The 20,137-nt window shown below is 39.5% G+C and overlaps 1 long non-coding RNA gene across 1 annotated transcript; it reads left to right on the plus strand.

The window, feature by feature from the left end:
• The first annotated feature begins 10,850 nt into the window (after positions 1-10,850).
• Positions 10,851-19,875, plus strand: LOC123504613. The gene is made up of 4 exons (XR_006674888.1): positions 10,851-10,947; positions 11,946-12,071; positions 18,614-18,692; positions 19,701-19,875. It is a non-coding gene; the product is annotated as an uncharacterized LOC123504613 (long non-coding RNA).
• The last annotated feature ends 262 nt before the right edge of the window (positions 19,876-20,137 follow it).

Raw genomic sequence — 20,137 nt, forward strand, 5'->3', positions numbered from 1 at the left:
AAATTAAGGCAATAGGGGGTAGTCTGAGGAATTAGAACGGTCACCCTTTTTAAGAACAGGTTGAATGTAGGCAAACTTCCAGCAAGAAGGAAAGGTAGAGGTCGATAGACAGAGTTAGAATAGTTTAGCCAGGTAAGGTGCAAGCACGGAGGTACAGTTTTTGAGAACCGTAGGGGACCCTATCAAGTGGAGAAGCCTTCCGAGAGTTTAGGCCGGGGAGGGCATGGAAAACATCATTACCAAGAATTTTAATTGATGGAATGAAATAGTCTGTTGGAGGAGGAGAGGGAGGGACAAACCTAGAATCATCCAAGGTAGAGTTATTAGCAATGGTTTGAGGGAAGAGTTCAGCTTTAGAGAAAGAAGAGGTGGCAATGGTGGCATTAGGATGATATGAAAGATGAAGAAGTAAAGTTATTGGAGATGTTTTTGTCCAGATGCCAGAAATCTCGAGGGGAGTTGGAGTTTGACAGATTCTAGGATTTTCTTTTAATAAGAGAATGTTTTGCAAGTTGAAGAACAGACCTGACATGATTCCGGGCAGAAATATAAAGTGCATGAGATTCAGGTGATGGAAGGTTCAAGTACCTTTTGTGGGCAACCTTTCTATCATTTATAGCACGAGAACAAGCTGTTTTAAACCAAGATTCGGAAGGTTTAGGTCGAGAAAAAGAATAAAGAATGTACGCATCCATGCCAGACAGTATCACCTCTTTCATGCGTTCAGCACACAGAGATTGATGGATCCTGAGGAGGGATTGGAGAAATAGGACAAGATACAGATATGAGATTGTGATTAGAGGAGCCCAGCGGAGAAGAGAGGGTAACAGCATAAGCAGAAAGATTAGAGGTGAGAAAAAGATCTAGAATGTTGGGCGTATCTCCAAGATGATCAGGCATACGAGTAGGGTGTTTTACCAGTTGCTCTAGCTCATGTAAGATAGCAAAGTTGAAAGCTAGTTCACCAAGATGTTCAGTGATGGGAGAGGAAAGTCAAAGCTGGTGGTGAACATTGAAATCTCCAAGGATGGAGATCTTTACAAAAGTGTAAAGAGGCAGAATGTGTTCCACTTTAGAAGTTAAATAGTTAAATAATTTCTTGTAAACAGAACAGAGGAGTTAATGGGAAAGATAGACAGCACAGATAAATTTCAGTTAGATAGTAACTTTTAAGTCGAAGCTAGATGGTGGAAAGCTCTGAAAGTTCAAGAGCATGGGCACGGGAGCAAGTCAAATTGTTGCGCATATAGACGCAGCATCCAATTTTGGATCGAAAATGAGGATAGAGAAAGTAGAAGGAAATAGAAAAGAGGTATTGTCATTTGCCTCTGACACCTGTGCTTCAGTGAGGAAAAAATGTAGTTTAGTAGAGGAGAGGTGGTGTTCTACAGATTAAAAATAAAATTTAATAATGCGAAAATTGCAAAGTTAATGATGAACAGTTGAGGGGCTTGTCAAGACATTTATGGTCGATACCGAGAGAGCAGTCTGACCTTGGGACATTTATGGTCCCTTACCCAGAAGAGGATTTCGAGGCTGGATTTGGAATTGCAATTTTTGAATTTAAATGTGGTGTGTGTGTGTGTGTGTGTGTGTGTGTGTGTGTGTGTGTGTGTGTGTGTGTGTGTGTGTGTGTGTGTGTGTGCGTGCTTGTGCGCGCGCGCTTGTAGTTTTGTGTGAAGGAGGAGAGTTGTCTTTAGGCTGTGATTGCTGTTTTAAGTTGTGAGACACAAAGGAAAACGTTCGGCGAGTTCACAACTAGCTTTAATGATGAGTTCACAGCACCCATCTGAACTGACCCAGACCTGAACTGGGCAGGCCAGAACTGGTCCAGAACCTGCGCTATTCGACCTCGCTTGGAGTAAATGATCTTTTCGGTAGGTGTCTACTACATCCTCCTATAAAGAGGTAGGACTATTTCTTTTAGTTCTAAGCACGTGAATGTATCTTACATAATATATATCTCAATGGTATGTCAATCTTTTCAAGCCTCACGGATGTTATGACCAAGAAATTACATGATTATAGCAATATTCTCTTTTGCAAGTCAAATGTCTCTCATTTATCAGAAAACCTCACAACATAAGCCACAAACGTGACACACTTGAGGATGAAGAAACATTTCATGAACACTGGCAACAGGTTAACTACTATATCAGTAGTAGCTGGCTTTCTCGATTCTCAACCCACCGCGGTAAATATTCTCGGCTGATGACGTGATCGAGTTTCCTCTTGTTAAGGCTTCGTCCGAGAAGAAGAAAAATAGCACGAAGTTAAATTGCCGTGATATCCATCAAGTTAATTATATTATCTTTACTAAGGGAAAAATAGAAGGTCTTACGGAAGATAAATTAGTCGTGAAATTAAAGTTTGCCATCATTAGTGATCCGAGAGAAGTTTCCCAGATAACGGAGGTAAGACAGCTGGAGAAGGAGAGTTAGGCCAAGAGGAAAAGGAGGAAGAAGATGAGAAGAAGGAAGAGGAGGAGGAGGAATAGGAAAAGGAAAATAATAATGATGATGGTCATGGTGAAGATGATGATTAATAAGATGAAAAAGAATACCAGGGAGAGAAAAATAGAGAGAGAGAGAAAAAAAAAGGCCGGTACGAAGGAAGGAGAGTGAAAAAAAAAAAAATGAGATGGGTGAAATGGAGCAAGAGGGTGAGGGAGAGTATAAGGGAAGAGTGAGTGAGGAGGAATGACAGAACCTGATATAAGGAAAGATGGAAGGAAAGAAAGATCAATTATATTCTTTTCTTGTAGGACGGAAATAGTGCATTGACATCGGAAAAAGCCATTATTGCACTACCTTTTGGTATACATACATTATTATCATAGTTAAAATCATCTTGTTAACATCACGAACCTATTTTTCTGCTTCATATTCAGTATCACGACTCACAATTTCCGAAATGGTCGTTTTGTAAGACTTTTTTTTTATCATTATCATTATCTTTATATATCTTCGCTTTCACAATAGTATGATAGTTGCTCTTCTCTACCACGGACGCTGAAGGTCCAAGTGGGAGAAGTTTTATTACACATGTTTGTCCCGGCCCAACGATAAACACTGTGCTCGTATGTCTTGTTTCTTCGCTTTTCTTATCACCTGAGTTTCATCTCTGTTCAGACAAGCCAGCTACATTTACGTTGCGTCAACACATAAATATAAGACAGACAAACAATATGACGATAATTCCACACTGAAAACTGGCATGAAGAAAGGAGGACAAATATGCGTAAGGATGATTAAACTGTTAAAATTAGAAAGTCTTTTGGACGAGTGAGGCAATTTGTGCTGCATGACTTACCACCAGACCCTCAATTTCCCTGTTGTAGTTTGATGTCACGGGGTCTATGCATCGGTCCGTGAGGTGGAGTCTCCCAAAATGAATTTCGTTTCGCTTTGCACGAGCACTCTTCAGGCCAGTCTACCGTGGCGGCTGATGCATTGCGGAGGTCCCAGGATCTCTGTCGCCCATCCGAGCTTGGGTATTGATGACTATTGAGGAATGGCTTCAAGAACTCCGTAAATAACCTCTGTTAGCTAGTGTTATGGGAAAACGAGTTCCACACAGCAAGGTGTGGTGGTGGTGGTGGTGATGAGGAGGAGTGGAAGGTTCGTTTAAGTACTCACACTGTGTTCAAACAATTGTTATTAATACAGTTATTATTACTTATCTATTTCTTTTAAATTTTCTTAACTAATTTATCTTTTTAAGTGCCACAAAGACTCTAAACACCGTTTTACAAAAGTTTATTGTAGATTCTACCACCTTCACCACCACCACCACCACCAACCAACTACCATTATCGCAACTATTTTTGTCTTCAGATATAAAGATTCTCCTGAAATAAGTATTATAGTTCTCGTTGCGCTAAACTAAAATTTAAGACAGTTTGATTCCAGAGCTTCGTTAATAGAGTCAATCATTACAATTACTATTGTAATTACAGTAAGAAAACATCAAACTCGTATTTTGTGTGCAAATTTCAGTTTCTACTGTCAAATGAACTTCGATAAAAACAAGATTAAAAAAAACATTACATGGCTTCAAATAATTTGCGCAGAGCTTAGGAAGAAATGTCTTTTCTTCAAGATGCCTTTATAACAGTCAAAACATAATGTCTCGTTTTCCTACATCGCGGTTTTTAATCAGTTTTGAGAGAATACTGTATTGTCGTATAGTAAGCAAGGAGAAAGAGAAAGAGAGGTGGGAGAAAGAGGAAGCTACTGGACCGATTAAGATATATGAAAGTAAGTGAACTAAAAAAAAAAGTCTGAAATGAATATAGATGAAATTTAATGATGAGAACCAGCACAACGGAAGTAATGCAACAAAGAAATGAGAAAAGACCCACAGGAGTACTGCTCCCAAAAACAGGTAAAAAAACGTTACCTAAATTTAGAGGACAAAGTGTCTTGAAACCTGACACTTCAAAGAGCTCGAGTCTTAGCAAGGAGGAAGTACAGAAGCAGGCAGGGTTTTACAGTTTGTCAAATCAAGATGGAATATTAAGCAAACAAATAAATAGAAATTTAGAGAAAGAAATAGAAAATTCCTCGAGGACATGTCATTATCCAAATAAATATCAGAGACGATAGTATTTATAAAACATCTATCGTTTCATTCAAGATCAGATATTGCCAATGTTGGTCCTCTGACTTGATTTTTCTCCTAGATAGATGAGTATTATATCCTTCATCCTGCATTCATCCGGTGTTTCCACTTGTTATCCCGGAACTTGCCAATAAAACCCAAGTCTCCCCCTCATTTCCCCCTCCGCCCCACTTCACTCCCTGTTCTCTCCTCGCGTGCTTGCCCAGGGACGAGGGGGCCACGAGCTTTCCCTGGCCACCTATGTTTGCTCGCTGTACATATATTGTGGCTGACTTCTTTAGTGTCCAATACCCCATTACACGACGCAGAGTAATGGTTATGGTTTCCTGATCCTCCACAGTGGCTGAAAGTAATGTCACGGTCGATGTAGAGCCATCAGAGATGGGTGCCTCACAGTGCGCCAAGACAAGCAGAGATCCTCAAGTTCAGACACAATGATGCATACCCTCGCTCAACATAATATTATAAAGTATATCTCCAACCAGATTATTTCTATAGGTTCACCGTCAACACTAAGCAGTACTGGCTTCCACTTCCTGCACCGACAATAGATATGAAACGTGTTTGAATGCACTTATGACCGAAACTAATAGACAATATAGACTCAGTTAGACAAAATAAGCAAAACAAGCAAAACACCATCATTGCGATTAGAAAAAAAAAAACATTTAACATACACACACACACACACACACACACACACACACACACACACACACACACACACACACACACACACACACACACACACACACACATGCACTCACGCACAAACACGCACACACACACACACACACACACACACACACACACACACACACACACACACACACACACACACACACACACACACACACAGATTAATGCGGTCTCTTTTAAGGAAAGCATCTATATTGGTGGCAACATGACTTACGCTAGTGTAAAGCTTCCTCTGGTACCTATTTGTTGTTAGTATGCCACGACACGTCATACATAACCTTCCTGAGCGACCGCTCTGCTTGCCGTTTATCTGTGGCAGTAGGGAAAGTTTACTTAAGGCGGGTTCACACGTGCCAATTTGTCGACTGAAATTTTACGTAGGTACAATTTCCGACTTAAAATCGGTGCCTAGCGATTAGAGAAAGTAGTCGCAAAACAAGACCAACATATTGGTCGATTGGTCGAAAGAAGAGCAACCACCGCTTCAACATCGTCACTGGAGGAAGACATCTTGGCGGATAGCTGCTTGTTTACATTCACTTCCCGCCAAGGCGCTAACTAGTCGATACTTTCCAGGCTCTACGTGTGACACTTTTCGACTAAAAGCGATAAGTCGGAAACTCTATGCTTAAAATTTCAGTCAAAATTGGCAATTGTGAATCCTCCTGTAACCAACAAAAGACAGGAATACGTTGTGTGAAAGCTAAACACGTGACCAATTTTTTTATTTTTTTATTTTTTTTACAATTTACATGTTTGTATTTAAGAGGAGAAAGGACTTTGAAAAATATAACCTCACTCATATAAAATTCAAGAAAAAATACAATCAATAATCATGACAATTAATTAATAATTAGTTGTAGTGTTTGGTTAACATTATGCAGGAATTGTGTATCATGAAATCCGCAGCTGCAGTTTGAATCCCTACAAAACATGGCCGCCAGACATGTGTTGCACGCACCACCGTCGTTTCCAACAAACTGGCGTGCCATTCACTTGACATATGAATCATTTGCATTACCGTTGCCTGACACAGGATGCTTTCCAGCGCTCTGGGAAAAAAGTTCACGAGAATAATATTATGATTTACGAGAATTTTGCTCCTCTTTGTGGTGCCGCAGAGCGTTAGTGTGTGCAGACTGATGCATTCACCACCTCGACCTTGTTCCCGCAACAGGGTATGATGCATCAGTTGATGCCATGCGTAAATTCAATACACAAGACAATATACAACTGATGATTTAACCTCAAATGTATCAATGTCTGCATGGTGCCCAGAGAGAGCCGCAACATATCATCTAGCAGGCATGCGGCCACTTCCAGCCAGCTATTTGGTAGACAAGGCCAATCCTGATGCAAATACAACGGCTGCGTCGGCCATCTCGACTTCCTTCAAGCTTCACTATGGCTGCTTTGCGACCAGGTGCTCCGCCGGCCAACACCATAACGTCTCACCGCTGGGCTTGAAAGCAATGGTGAAAGTGATTCAGATGAACACGCTGCTGGGTTGTGCATCACCGAAAATATGTCATATGAACATACACACACACACACATTATTCGTCCATCATCACAGAGGAGAACACCCTTGATATTCATTGGAACTCCAAATATTACTCTGTAATAAAAATGTAAATATTTGAAAAGTTCAGCAATATACGAAATACGCAGCAACAAGCCCATCCTGTCACAGAGATGCGGTAAAACATCACAACATTTCACTCAAAAATACAGGACTGTCGCTGAAACACCTGTGGCATCATGATAAAACACTGCAATACCAGCGTGCCGCCGGTCACACATCGCGGGAAATTCGTCACCGCAGCGGAACCGGTTAAACGGCGGTATTCGTTGGTGAGTTTGAAGGAGGGATCGATGCGGTGTGCGTCACACGCTCCGTCTGGCAGGGGGCTGAGGGTCGCGGAGAGCCGGGGGGACGACACTCCTTCGATGGTGGTCGTGACAACTTGATGCATTATATTCCAGACTCATATATCATCTGTTTGGAAAGTGTGTGGCTCTGTAGAGAGGGATGGGAGAGTGAACTTACCTTCCGCGCAGCGAAGATGGATGGTGCGGTGGTCAGGCGCGCCATCAGGCACACACCCATCTGGACCTGAACTCACGAAAAAAAGAGAAAAAGAAAATATATATATATATATATATATATATATATATATATATATATATATATATATATATATATATATATATATATATATATATATATATATATATATATATATATATATATATATATATATATATATATATATATATATATATATATATATATATATATATATATATATATATATATATATATAAATGAATGAAAAAGATCGATAAATGAAAAAAATGTTGGGTAGAAACAAACATTGTGTAGCTTTCATTGCAGCGCTGTGCCAGTAACGAGTGTCCCGAGAGTTACAAATTCCACACCACCGTTAAAAAAAAAAAAAAAAATCCACATATTTCTAATTTTTTGAAGAAAAATGTAAAAAAAAAAAAAAAATGGTAAAAGTTCATTATTGCATTATAAGTTAAGATATATAAGAAACAATAGTTTAAAGACATTATTATGATCACTCAGACAGTGAGACCCATCCTGACTATCCTGTGGCACTGCGATTTTCCTGTTGGGAACACCACACCACTGGCTGCTATGTTGTGGTGTTACATTTTTGTCCACTAACCGAAGGAATCAAATGATTATAACAAATTACTTATGGACTTAATGATACTTCCAGTATTTTATTCTATTTACAAATTCCTCAATAATAGATTTGCACTGTCTCATCAATTCCTCTCATTTCCTTGCTACTCTTAATAAGCGCTGCACTTCTTACTTTTATTCCAGTTTCGATGGTTAACAATCTTTCTTCCATCTCTTTTTTTCATCAGTTTTAAAGGTAAACATTGGACATTTCTTCTTTTATCAGTACTTTCCATTTTCTTGTTCTTCAGGTGAAGTAGAGGAACATAAAAAATAACTCAGGTAATAAAGTTGTTTCTTGTTCCCTTAGTTTTGTATATGTGATGGGGGAAAAATGCTCGCACTCCATGACACTAAATACACCACATAGAATGATTTATCAAGAGGACCATTGCCACTCCAGCAGGCAGTGAAGCTTTTTATCCTTACATTATTCATTTCTAGAGTAAGAAAAGGAGGAATGGGGAAGCAAGACAATATATCAGAGGAGATTCACGAGCGCTGTCTTGAGTGTAGCGAGCAGTGAAGCTATATGCGACCTATAGGTCAGTGTTTTTCCTGTCGCAGGCATGGATGATGGAGGGAGCAGCAAGCACAGGCTAGTGGTATGAGGACATGGGAGGAAATCGTGTGATGGAGAGCAAGAGCGGCCCATGGAGAGGAGAGAGGAGAGGGACTGCGATATAGGGTGAGGGTCAACTAATGGAGAAGCAGAGAGTGAGGGAGGGAGTGGAGGAGGTTTCCATTACAGTGGACACATGAAGTCTTATATTATATCATTTCATTGGAGAATTGTGGAAAACATAGATAAATATCCGATACTCGTCTTCCTTCTACAGTTGTCAACGTTAGAGTATCGAGTTTTATCATTACTGTTTGTAGGTTCATTATTATATAACTTTCATGGAGTCATTTTAGTGGACCAACAAAGAGAAATGCATGGATTTTTTTAGGAATGTGGGAAGAAAGTGTTTTCCTTTGGAAAAGCGGTGATAGGCAAGGAGCGTTACTGTGTCAATCGGATTAGGAACCTGTCATTATGTGGATGTTTATATATATATATATATATATATATATATATATATATATATATATATATATATATATATATATATATATATATATGTGTGTGTGTGTGTGTGTGTGTGTGTGTGTGTGTGTGTGTGTGTGTGTGTGTAATGCACTATCAGGGCTTCCATAATTTGTTGTAGGCAGATGAATTTCGGCAAAAACGATGGCGAACATTTTTAAGGCTTTAATATGAATATAATTCTTAAGATATATCTAACAAGCTTGAAGGGGAAAGTATATCACTTCTTATCAGACATTTATCATGATCTGCCAGACTGATAAAACATTTGAGGGTTTCATATTTCCTGAGCAGGCAAAGATATATTATATACCTCTCAAAATTTATACATAAACTTTAAATTTACGTCCGTCGCTAACTTCATTCATTGCATAATTTCTTTATGTATTTTTAGACCTTTTATAGAATATATGCTGATCAGATTTATAAACAATCAACAAAAAAGAAAGGAAGAAACTGAACAATGAAATAGTATGAAACTTGTACTACATGACGTCGTGCCATACGCTAATAACTCCTTACTACCCATAGCAAACCCGAGGGGACATCGCTTTCCGCAAATATCTCTTAAATTATATAATATTTTGACACATGTTAATTATTTGACACCCTTCTCTTATCTATGATATTCTTTTTTTTTTTTTTTATGGGAGCAAGGCTTTTTGAGAAAACTATGCTTTGAAGTGTCTTAAATTTAATAGTAGAGTCCATTGCTAGCTGAAAGGTGGAAAGGTTGTCTTCATGTATACATCAGATATAAATCAGTGATTGCCACTCAAATTAATGTAACGTGGATGTATTCCTCTACAGTATTCATGAGTAAGATGTAACAATCTCATCCTAAACTAATGCTGCTGTATATGATAACTTAGGGCAGTTGTATAAGGATTTGGAAGGGAGTTAGGATTGGTTCACAATAGTCTATCACCGTCAACGCTGTTGCCGACCGTGACATTACAAATGAAGTGCTAGATTGGAACGAGGATCCTCCGCGCTAACGGCCGTCATGCCATCAGAGATTAAATACTCCAGTCATTGACAGAAGGATAATGGCGGTGCTGAACAATTATTGATGATATTTCACATTTTTCATATGAAAACATGAAATGTTAGTATATCTGTACAGAGAAAAGAATAAGAATATCTAATTATGATATATTAAGATATATTTTCCTAAAGTGTGAGATAAAGACGATTGTTCGATGAATCTGGAAATGTGGCAAGACCGCATTCCATGCACCTGCACAACCTTGCCACAGGGTTGGAGCCATCTTCCTCTTCCGAATCGTACAACAATATTAGAGTAGCAATGATGAGGAGTTCCTCGTAGTCCATCTTGTTTTGGTGCGTTTGCGAGAGTGACGGGCTAACGTCACACCGTCGCCTGTGATGATGCTCATCTCTGAAGCTGTAGATCGTAATATTTGTTACGTCATGGATGACGACGGAGTTGGCGGTGACGGCTTTGTGTGAAAACCAGATTTACAATTTTCTTTTTTCCGTCCAGTCATCTTTACCACTTGCTGTCCTTGTCATATTTATATGATAAAACCTCATTAGTAACACCAGTCTTCTTATGAAATAATCACCAGGAAACCAATGCATTCTTCAAAACTAATATGTCTCTTTATTCATTGAACAACGAAGTGACTCGTGTATTCATTCAAGTATTTATATTGTTCGAGAGTTCGAATCTCGCGTAAAGATTCAAGTTCACGGTGGGCAGGGAGTCCACCATGTCTGGAATTGGAACTTGGGGAGCAGGATCAGTTCACAGCCGCCATTGAATGTGTTCGTACGTCTGTCGCCTGTGTGATACGGTGAGCAATTGTGTCGTAGTTGTTTATGAATCCTTGTTACATATATATGTATAATGTTTAATAGACGTTGTGTCTTGTTAATGGTGAAGTAAATTAATTATAAGATAGCATGGTGTTACGTAGATCTACGTTGTACGTAGATGATAAGCAAAGAGTTGAAAATGTAGGTATAAGGCTTGTATTCTGAAATACTTTGCTCTCTTACCATCACTACTTTCCAAAGGCTATAGTTGAAGATAGTTGTGTTTTTAAGGGTATCTTTATGGTTTCTAGTTTATCATAAGGAGGAAGTGTCTTGAAAACCTTTTTAGTTAGTTGTCGTGGTGGGAAAGCAAGGAGTTTTGTGAATACGGGCATAAGATGTGGATAGCGAGACCAATGTGAAGCAAGGTGATGGGCACAGAACAAGCAGCTTAATATCAGTAGTAACAGGTGGTAGTAGTAGTAGTTATAGTAATAATACCACAAGTAGTTAAGCGTTATTGGTAATTGTAGTTGTAAAACTATCTAAGCCTTTTCTTGGTTGATAATATTAATATTAATAGAGTAGTAGTAATAAGTAATAATAATAACAGTAGGAGTTGTAGTAATAGTAATAACATTACTAATAACATGGTATCAATTAGTAGCAGTTGTAGTAGTAATAATAATGAGAGTACATAGTTATACGATGTTGTTGGTACTGGTATTTAGACGTTAATACTAGTAGTACTAAAATACTAATAGTAGTTGTAGTAATGGTAATAACAATAATACTAGTTAGTAATATTTTTAGCAGTGGTTTTATTATTACTATTAGTAGTAGTAGTAGTGATAGTAGTAGTGGCAGCAGCAGTAGTAGTAAAGTGTTACTGTTGTTGGCAGTACTATAACTAGTTGATGTTGTTTAACAGTATTTGTAGTAGTAATAGCGGGAGTAATATCTCCTTATTTATCATGTATACCATTACCATCTCGGTGATATACATTACAATGTGTCCTTTCTTCTACACTGACAGGGAAAAAGTGAACACTGGGTGCCGTGCATTGGTTGCCGTCCATTGCCTGGCCTTGACCGATGCCGCTCAACTCTAGGACACTTTGACCAGCTTCATTTTACTCCACTGCCACTGATTTGTAAATAGGTGAGAGAGAGAGAGAGAGAGAGAGAGAGAGAGAGAGAGAGAGAGAGAGAGAGAGAGAGAAAGAGAGAGAGGGGGGAGGGGTAAGGGAAAGGGAAAGGAGGGTGAGGCAGCAAGAGGAAGGGAAGTGGGAGGAGGGAGCGGGGAAAGGAGCCGGGGAGGGAGGGAGAGAGAGAGTGAGGAAGGAAGAGGGGGAAGGGGAGGGAGAGGGAGGAAGGAAGAGGAGGAAGAGGAGGGAGAGGGAGGAAGGAAGAGGAGGGAAGAGGAGGGAGAGAGGGAGGAAGGAAGAGGAGGGAAGAGGAGGGAGAGAGGGAGGAAGGAAGAGGGAGAGGAGGGAGGAGGAGGTAGGAAGAGGGGAAGGGAAGAGGGAGGTAGGAAGAGGAGGGAAGAGGAGGAGAGAGGGATGAAGGAAGAGGGCGGAAGGGAGGGAGAGAGGGATGAAGGAAGAGGGGAAGCGGAGGAGAGAGGAGGAAGGAAAAGGTGGAAGGGAAGGGGGAAGGGGAAGGGGAAGGGGAAGGGGAAGGAATAAGGGGAAAGGAGGAGGAGAAAGGTGAGAATGCAAGATACGGGGAAGTAGTGGAAGGGAGCGAGGACGGGATGGGGACTGTGATATGGGGAGGAAGAGATGGAGGGAGGGATGGATGGGATGGGATTGCCTGTGTGTGTACGCGAGTGTTTGAGAGATTTTGCTGGTTAGCTGTGAACAGTTTAGAGTGGCTGTGATGATACTATGTGTGAACCGGTACAAAAATACAGCAGTTCAGAACTTTATCATTATGAACACTTGATTAATTTGTGATGAGTAAAGACAGATTGCTAAGAATTCCGGCAGCATCTCCATTAGTGGTGTAGTGGCTCCTGCGTCTCTTCCCATTTATCATATTTTTTTGGTTTTGTGCAGTAAATCTGCTCGCCGCACACACACACACACACACACACACACACACACACACACACACACACACACACACACACACACACACACACACACACACACACTGTAGTCCACAAAAATTTAAATTTTGTATCAATAAGTTGTATTGAAGTAACTGGTGAAAATTAAGAATATACCTTCAATGTTTTATGAATTATTTTGCAAGTCACACCAGGTGAATATTTACCAGAAAATAGTTATTCAAATTTCATGAAATTATGAATTTGTGTTGTGCTAGTGGGTAATTCTGTACCACGTGTCGTTCTGTCTGTATTTGTTCACACACACACAGGCGCTTCTCCACAGGTAGGCAACCTCTGCTGTTCCATCGGCCGGTTTCTATAGCCAGGCTATGATCACTCACGCGCGAAAGATAATCTATGGAATTCATTGATTGCATACTTATATTTATAGATGTCATTCACTTCCGATTCAAGATAATTTCCTTGCACACCACACATCGGAAAGTAAACTCGTTACGTATTTCGCCACGTACTATGTCCATACTCTCATTGCACTCTTTGGAAAACTATTTATGAGTGCATTCTTGTATCTTACCATTTTTATAATTAATATGATGAGATCATCAAGCTTTCGTTGCTTTCCTTCCACATTCAATTACAGAATTTATGCTGTTCCTATTTTACAAGGTCTTCCAAACATGGGTAACCTGCCTCTGTCTAGCAGAACAAGTTCGATGTTGATCTCCTCACCCCTGACAAGTGTTTTACACATACATTTTACAACTTTGTGACTGGCGTAAGATCTGCACCGAGCCACGATTCGCAGCCATAGAGCAGCGAGGACATAGTGCCGTTTCTTCACAACAAACAGGATGTTATTTTCCTTTAGAAAACTCGCATACGTACATTAGAACCTGATATAATTTTTTTATTGTATAGTTTGTTTATTGCATGTATATTCACTCCCGAGAAAATAGCCCAAATATAGTTAATACTTAATACAGGAATTTACCATCAAGTCATCAACACGTATTTGGTCAGGATGACCGTCACAACCGTTTATACAAAAAAAAAAAAAAGTCTTCCCTTTGTTAACTTTCATGTAGAAATCACTGCAACATTTTTTTGAGAATTTCTTCCTTACCATATTCGCCTTTGAGGTTGCTAACAGCACCGTATCTTCAATAAATACTAAGATGTGTAGTTTGTTAAGTAATTCCTCATTCTGAAGCATTTTTACCATTTTAAACTCGTTAACAAACACCACGAACAGGAAACAGGTCACTGAGAGGTGGGCGAGCCTTGCTTGACTCTCAGTGTAGCAGTCATCACCGCCGCACCAATACCACACTGCGTCACACGATAGATTGCCACCAGAGCCGATAACATAACTCTTATCACATGCTAAGTGTTTTAGTACATTAAAGAGAATATTCCTAGGAATCAGGTCGTAAGTTTTTGAGAAGTCTACAAGTATTACAAAAAAGTTTTTCTCTTACGTTTGGCCATAGTTGTCAGAAGCCGCAGGGTGACAATGTTAAACACAACCACGTTTTCTCTGGGGTCCGGCCTGCTCCCTGGGAGGACTAAACCAAAGATTTAGACAATCACATAAAACCATATAGTAATTCTTTGTAAAACCGTTTAAGTTGTTCCTCGATGATCATATGCAGCAATTCTATTTCCTTTCTACAAAAATGCAAACATCGTAGCCTTTGTACATCTCATGGTCCACATGCTCTGTATGGTTTCACTTTGTTTAAATGTCGTTTTACGTTTTGATCGGTTATTACAGTCAAACACTGGTATTGTAGTGTTTGTATCCACATCACGAGCCTCCGCCTCAGGGAGATGAATTAAGTACACTCGAAGTGACGCCTGAACTCATCGTCTGTGGAACAGTGTACGTCATCCTGTGAAGTGTTATTCAAATCTCGTCTCGAATTCGTAGCCCTGCGCACCACTAAATCGTCACTCTCCCAAAAACCTTTCCCACATACTTAAAGTACCCTGGTAACGACCAACCACCGTCCTGGAACGCTCACGCTGCATTCACCCTCACTGTACACAGCGTCCGCCACTTACAACGCCACTACATTTATGTCCAATTTCACGTTAACTTTGTCACATTGCCCTTATACGTACTTTGAAAGGTAGGTTGGGTCTATGGCGTGACGTAGTGACAGCTGTGTACGAATACTGACTCTGGATATCAGTAATTTCCTTCAACTCTCAAGAGTAAGCAGGTTACCCATACACTTCTCGATGCACAATGCAGTCAGATATTTAAGCAAGGTGTGAAAGAGACGTGAGCAAAGTATAATAGGGATCCAACTCTTCTTAACTCAGAAAATCGAGAAAATCGAGGTGACAGAGCAGTTGAACAGGAAGTTGATCTTTTTTATACATTTTTATCCCTTAGCCAGCTCTTACATTAAAAAAAAAATTATGATATACATATATAAAGAAATATTATATATATATATATATATATATATATATATATATATATATATATATATATATATATATATATATATATATATATATATATATATATATATGTATTATATGATGAACCATATGGTAGCAAAATCAGTCATTTGCACATCATCGTGATCTAGTAAACATTTATTTCAATCATTAAAATATACAACGGTGTCAAAGGTATGCAGTGTATTACTGACTTTTCAGAATCAAGTCCTCTTGTTGAGGCCAAAATAGAGCTGGATGCGTGAGAACACTACATGTGACAAGGTATAGGTATAAAGCACTTTGGGAGATGATTATACGATAATTTTGAAGATGGGGATTTATCCATCTTCAACTAAACCACCACCTTTTGTATTGGTATGTGATGGGGAGGAAGTTCAGGCAACCCATCGAAAAATGGAATGCAGAAAAGTTTTCGAAACCGTGGAAGGCAAATATATTCCTTTACAGTAATTAAGAGTAAGATGTAAGAATCTCATCCTAAACCAGTGTTGCTGTGTACGTAAAATATTATAAAGATGAAGTGAGTTTAAGGTTGGTTCACATCGTGAACGCTGTTGCCGAAGGTGACGTCACAAATGATGTGCTACATTGGAACGAGGATCCTTCGCGCTAACGGCCGTCACGCCATCAGAAATTTAATAAATCGAATATTGACGGACGGTGGTGGTGCTGAACATTATTGGTGTTGGATATCTTTGATATGAGAACGTGAAATGTTATTTTTGTACAGAGAAAATAAGATCTTATTATGATTACATGATTATAATATATTTTCCTATAATACGAGGTGAAGATGATTCATTGTTCGATGAATCTAAAAACACGGTACACCGCATTCCATGCACCTGCACAGCGGTCTTCCTCTTCCGAGTCGTCCAACAACAGCAGAGTAGCAATGATGAGTTCCTCGTAGTCCATCTTGTCTTGGTGTGTGTGCAGGAGTGACGGGCTGACGTGACACTGGCGCCCGTGATGGAGCTCATTTATGAAGTGGACGACAATCAGGTTTGTTACGTCACGGAAGACGACGGTGTTGACGGTGACGTGTTGATGTAAATCGAACCTTAGTTTTCAATTTACTTGGTTCCGTTCAGTCATCTCTCCCACTCGCTGTCCTTGTGAAGTTTATATGATCAAATTTCACCTGATAATCACTAGCACACCAGTGAATCCTTGAGAGCTAATTTCTGTACTTATTCATCGAACAACCAAGTAACTCGTATGACCATGCAAGTGTTTATATTGTTTTTATTTTGCAAGCCATCTTCTGAAAAGGTAACATTACTTCGAGATAATTACTATAAAACAAATAGGAAATATCTAATATTAGAATGTAAAGTTCATTCAGTGAGTTCGAATCTCGCGTAAAGATTCAAGTTCATAGTGGATAGGGCGTCCACCATGGCTGGAATTGGAACTTGAGTAGCGAGTTCACAGCCGCCATTGTGCGTCCGTACGTCTGTCGTCTGTGTGATATGGTAAGCAATTGTCATTTTTGTTTATGAAATCCTTGTTACATACAGTACATGTGTATAATATTTAAGACACTGTCTTGTGCAGTGGTGAAAAATTAACTAAGATGGAATGGTGATACGTAGATCTGCGTAGTATGAGATAGGTGAGACTAGGTATAAAATGTGTTGCAGATAGCGAGACCAATGTGAAGTAAGGTGATGGGCACAGAGCGAGCTTTACAATGATGAAAAACTATTTTGGATGCAGAGGTAGAAGGTCTGAGCAGTGTGGCTATTGAAGAGTGATGCGGAAACTTGATCGAATACATAGCGACGGGCAGCTAGATAATGATCATAGAAGGGATAAGGAAGCGCCGTCTCAAAGGTATCAAGGGGGAAACGGGAAGGTAATGAGCATGAGGCCACGGATACTGGAGTTCCCTAACGAGGAGGGGTTCCCTTGGCTCATCCCAAATGTCTGCTCTGTGGGAGGGAGTGATCAAAGGGCCTGCGTGTGAGGAGCATATGACAATACAGAGAAATTGCTATCGCTTCAGATATTGGTGAGCGAAGACGGGAGGACGTTGTGACCGAAAGGGATTCGTATTGACAAACTAAAGGGTGGTGGTGATGAATTAGCCTCACATGGTATGGCAACAAAACAATGACGTACGTTAATATATATCGCTATCTCTCTGCGCTTTTCATCAGTCCCTCTCCTCCTACGTGTCTTCTGAACCGCACATTCATTTTCTTGTCACATTTCTTGTCCAATTTCACAAACACCAAAAACTCGTTATGAAAATGTGTTCCAGTACTGAAGGGCGTTAAACTTCTCTTTTCTCCTACTTATTGTTTATCTTCCTTCTGCTCTTTCTGCTACTTCTCTTTACTTACCCTACTTTTCTCCCACTTACTGCTTATTCTTTTCTTCTCTTCTTTCTTCTTACCCTTCTTTCTGCTACTTCTCTTCACTTATACCTTCTTTTTCTTTCTCCTACTCACTGCTCCTCGTCGTCGTCCTTCTTTTTCTCTTCCCCTTTCTTCCTCTCTGTTTATGACCCAGCAGCCCCTCCTCACAATATCAACGCGTTCGTTTTCCCACTATTTCCTAACCTCCTTAGATTTTTGTATTTTCTATTCTTCTCTCACGCCGCATCCTTACCTATGTGTTCGTTTTCTACTCCTTCTCTTACTCCTCTTTCGCCTCCACTTCTAAACCTCGCTTCCTGATGTTTTTTTTTTTCTCCTATTTTTTATCATCATTATCATCTTTATCATATTCTTTTCTTTTGTTTGCGTTATTATTTATTATTATTATTATTATTATTATTATTATTATTACTTTTGGAGCGGGGAGGTGGAGGGAAGCAGGTGTAAATAGTTGAGTTTAGTTCCTGATCGGTTTTGCCCGGCGCTTCAAGGGAACTGAATTTGCTCCAGACCAGACCCCTCATATTTTGGGATGGTGGCGACTCAGGATGTGGTGTGTTGTGCGTGTGGTGCGTGTTGTCGTGTGGTGCGTGTTGTCGTGTGGTGCGTGTGTGTTTGTGCTGTGTGTGTTGTGTGTTGTTTCGTGTGTAATTAGCCATATGATAGTAGAATCAATCAATCCCACATCATTGTAGTGATTTGATAAACATTTATTACAATCAAATGTCTGCAATGAATGAATGATGTGTATTACTGAATTTTCAGATTTGAAGTCCTCTTGCTGAATCCAAAATAGAGCTGGATGCACGAGAACACCACATCGTCAGCTTGTGATGAGATGCAGGTAGAAAACACTATTGGAGATGATCTACAATAATCTTAAGAATGGATATTTATCCAATAACTAACATTTTCATGTTTTGGTTTGGGTTGCAAGGAGATTAATTCAGGAGGCGTAAACTCCCCTCATGCTGTGTGAGGGAAATGAGCAAGTTGCGGGCAAACCCTCGAAACAGGGAACACAAGGAAGTTTTCGAATCCTTGTTAGACATGGAAGGCAACTGAAGCAAAACGACTCTTTCCTAGCGGTAAAAATAGATATTTTACATGCTTATTTTTTTTTCTATTTAGAGGTTACCGAACGTGAACTGATTCACATTATTGACTCGCATTCAGACAACACTATTTTGAGAGAAATCCCATCACTAAATGTGTGAGAGAGGGAGAGATGTACAGATGAAGGTAGGGGGAGAAGAATACCTGGCAGCAATTTGTTTTGGGAAGTGGGTGCGACCGAGACATGTAGGCTCAAATTAGCTTATGCGATTAAATTTCCTATGGCAAATAAATATCAGTAAGGAACATTTGATGGTTGTTGCTGTGAAGTCTTAGCATGTGAAAGATGTAAAAATTGACCATAACGAAACACTTTCCATTGTTGTCAGTTAAAGTGAGCACATCTCTTCATTATTTTTATATCGTGCTATGTTTCCTGAATAAGCATTTGCGTGAGTAAAAAATACTTGAGAAAGCGCGATCATCTACAAACAATTATTTGACACGTGCATGATGGACGTGGCTCAAGATGGTGAAGCTTTTCACTTGAGATTTATTTACGAATCTTTTTTTTCTAGATTAAATTTATAGGCGGCATCAAATTTAATATGTAGTATATGCACTATACAGGAAAAAATATAAGCAGCATCAAATGTAGAAAAAAAGTATTATTGTATATATACTCAGCTTAGTAATAAATCTTATGAATAATGAATATATCGTATAACTAAGATTTATACTTAAATAAATGAAAAATTACTGGACTTCTCTGATTTATTATTCTATTTAATTTCAGTATACTGTGATTAAGAATTGCCCTACGCCAACAATGAACCCTCAAGCTTCTGCAAACAGGAAGTAGAAGAAACGACATTATTGAAGGACCGACCACGTCAGACGTTCTACCCGAAGTTCTGTCTCTCAATACTTCCGAGAAATACATAGGAATATGAAACAAGGCTTCTCTCTCACACCGTATATTTTATTACTCAAGTCATCAAGATCCAAGAACGGCACGGGGCTGATTCTCTGCAACCACTCTTGTCACTCTCTCTCTCTCTCTCCTTCTGCAACCACTCTTCTCTCTCTCTCTCTCTTCTCCAATACCTGGCTAAGCAGCTCAGTCATCCAATCGATCAGAGCTTCTCCATTCAGAGCTTCTCCATTTTTGTATTTCACAGTATTTTCAGCTTGCCCTGCTGCCCTTCCATTCTTTTACCTTTTCCCACATCT

This window comes from Portunus trituberculatus, chromosome 16, assembly GCF_017591435.1.
Source record: "Portunus trituberculatus isolate SZX2019 chromosome 16, ASM1759143v1, whole genome shotgun sequence".
Classification (NCBI taxonomy): Eukaryota; Metazoa; Arthropoda; class Malacostraca; order Decapoda; family Portunidae; genus Portunus; species Portunus trituberculatus.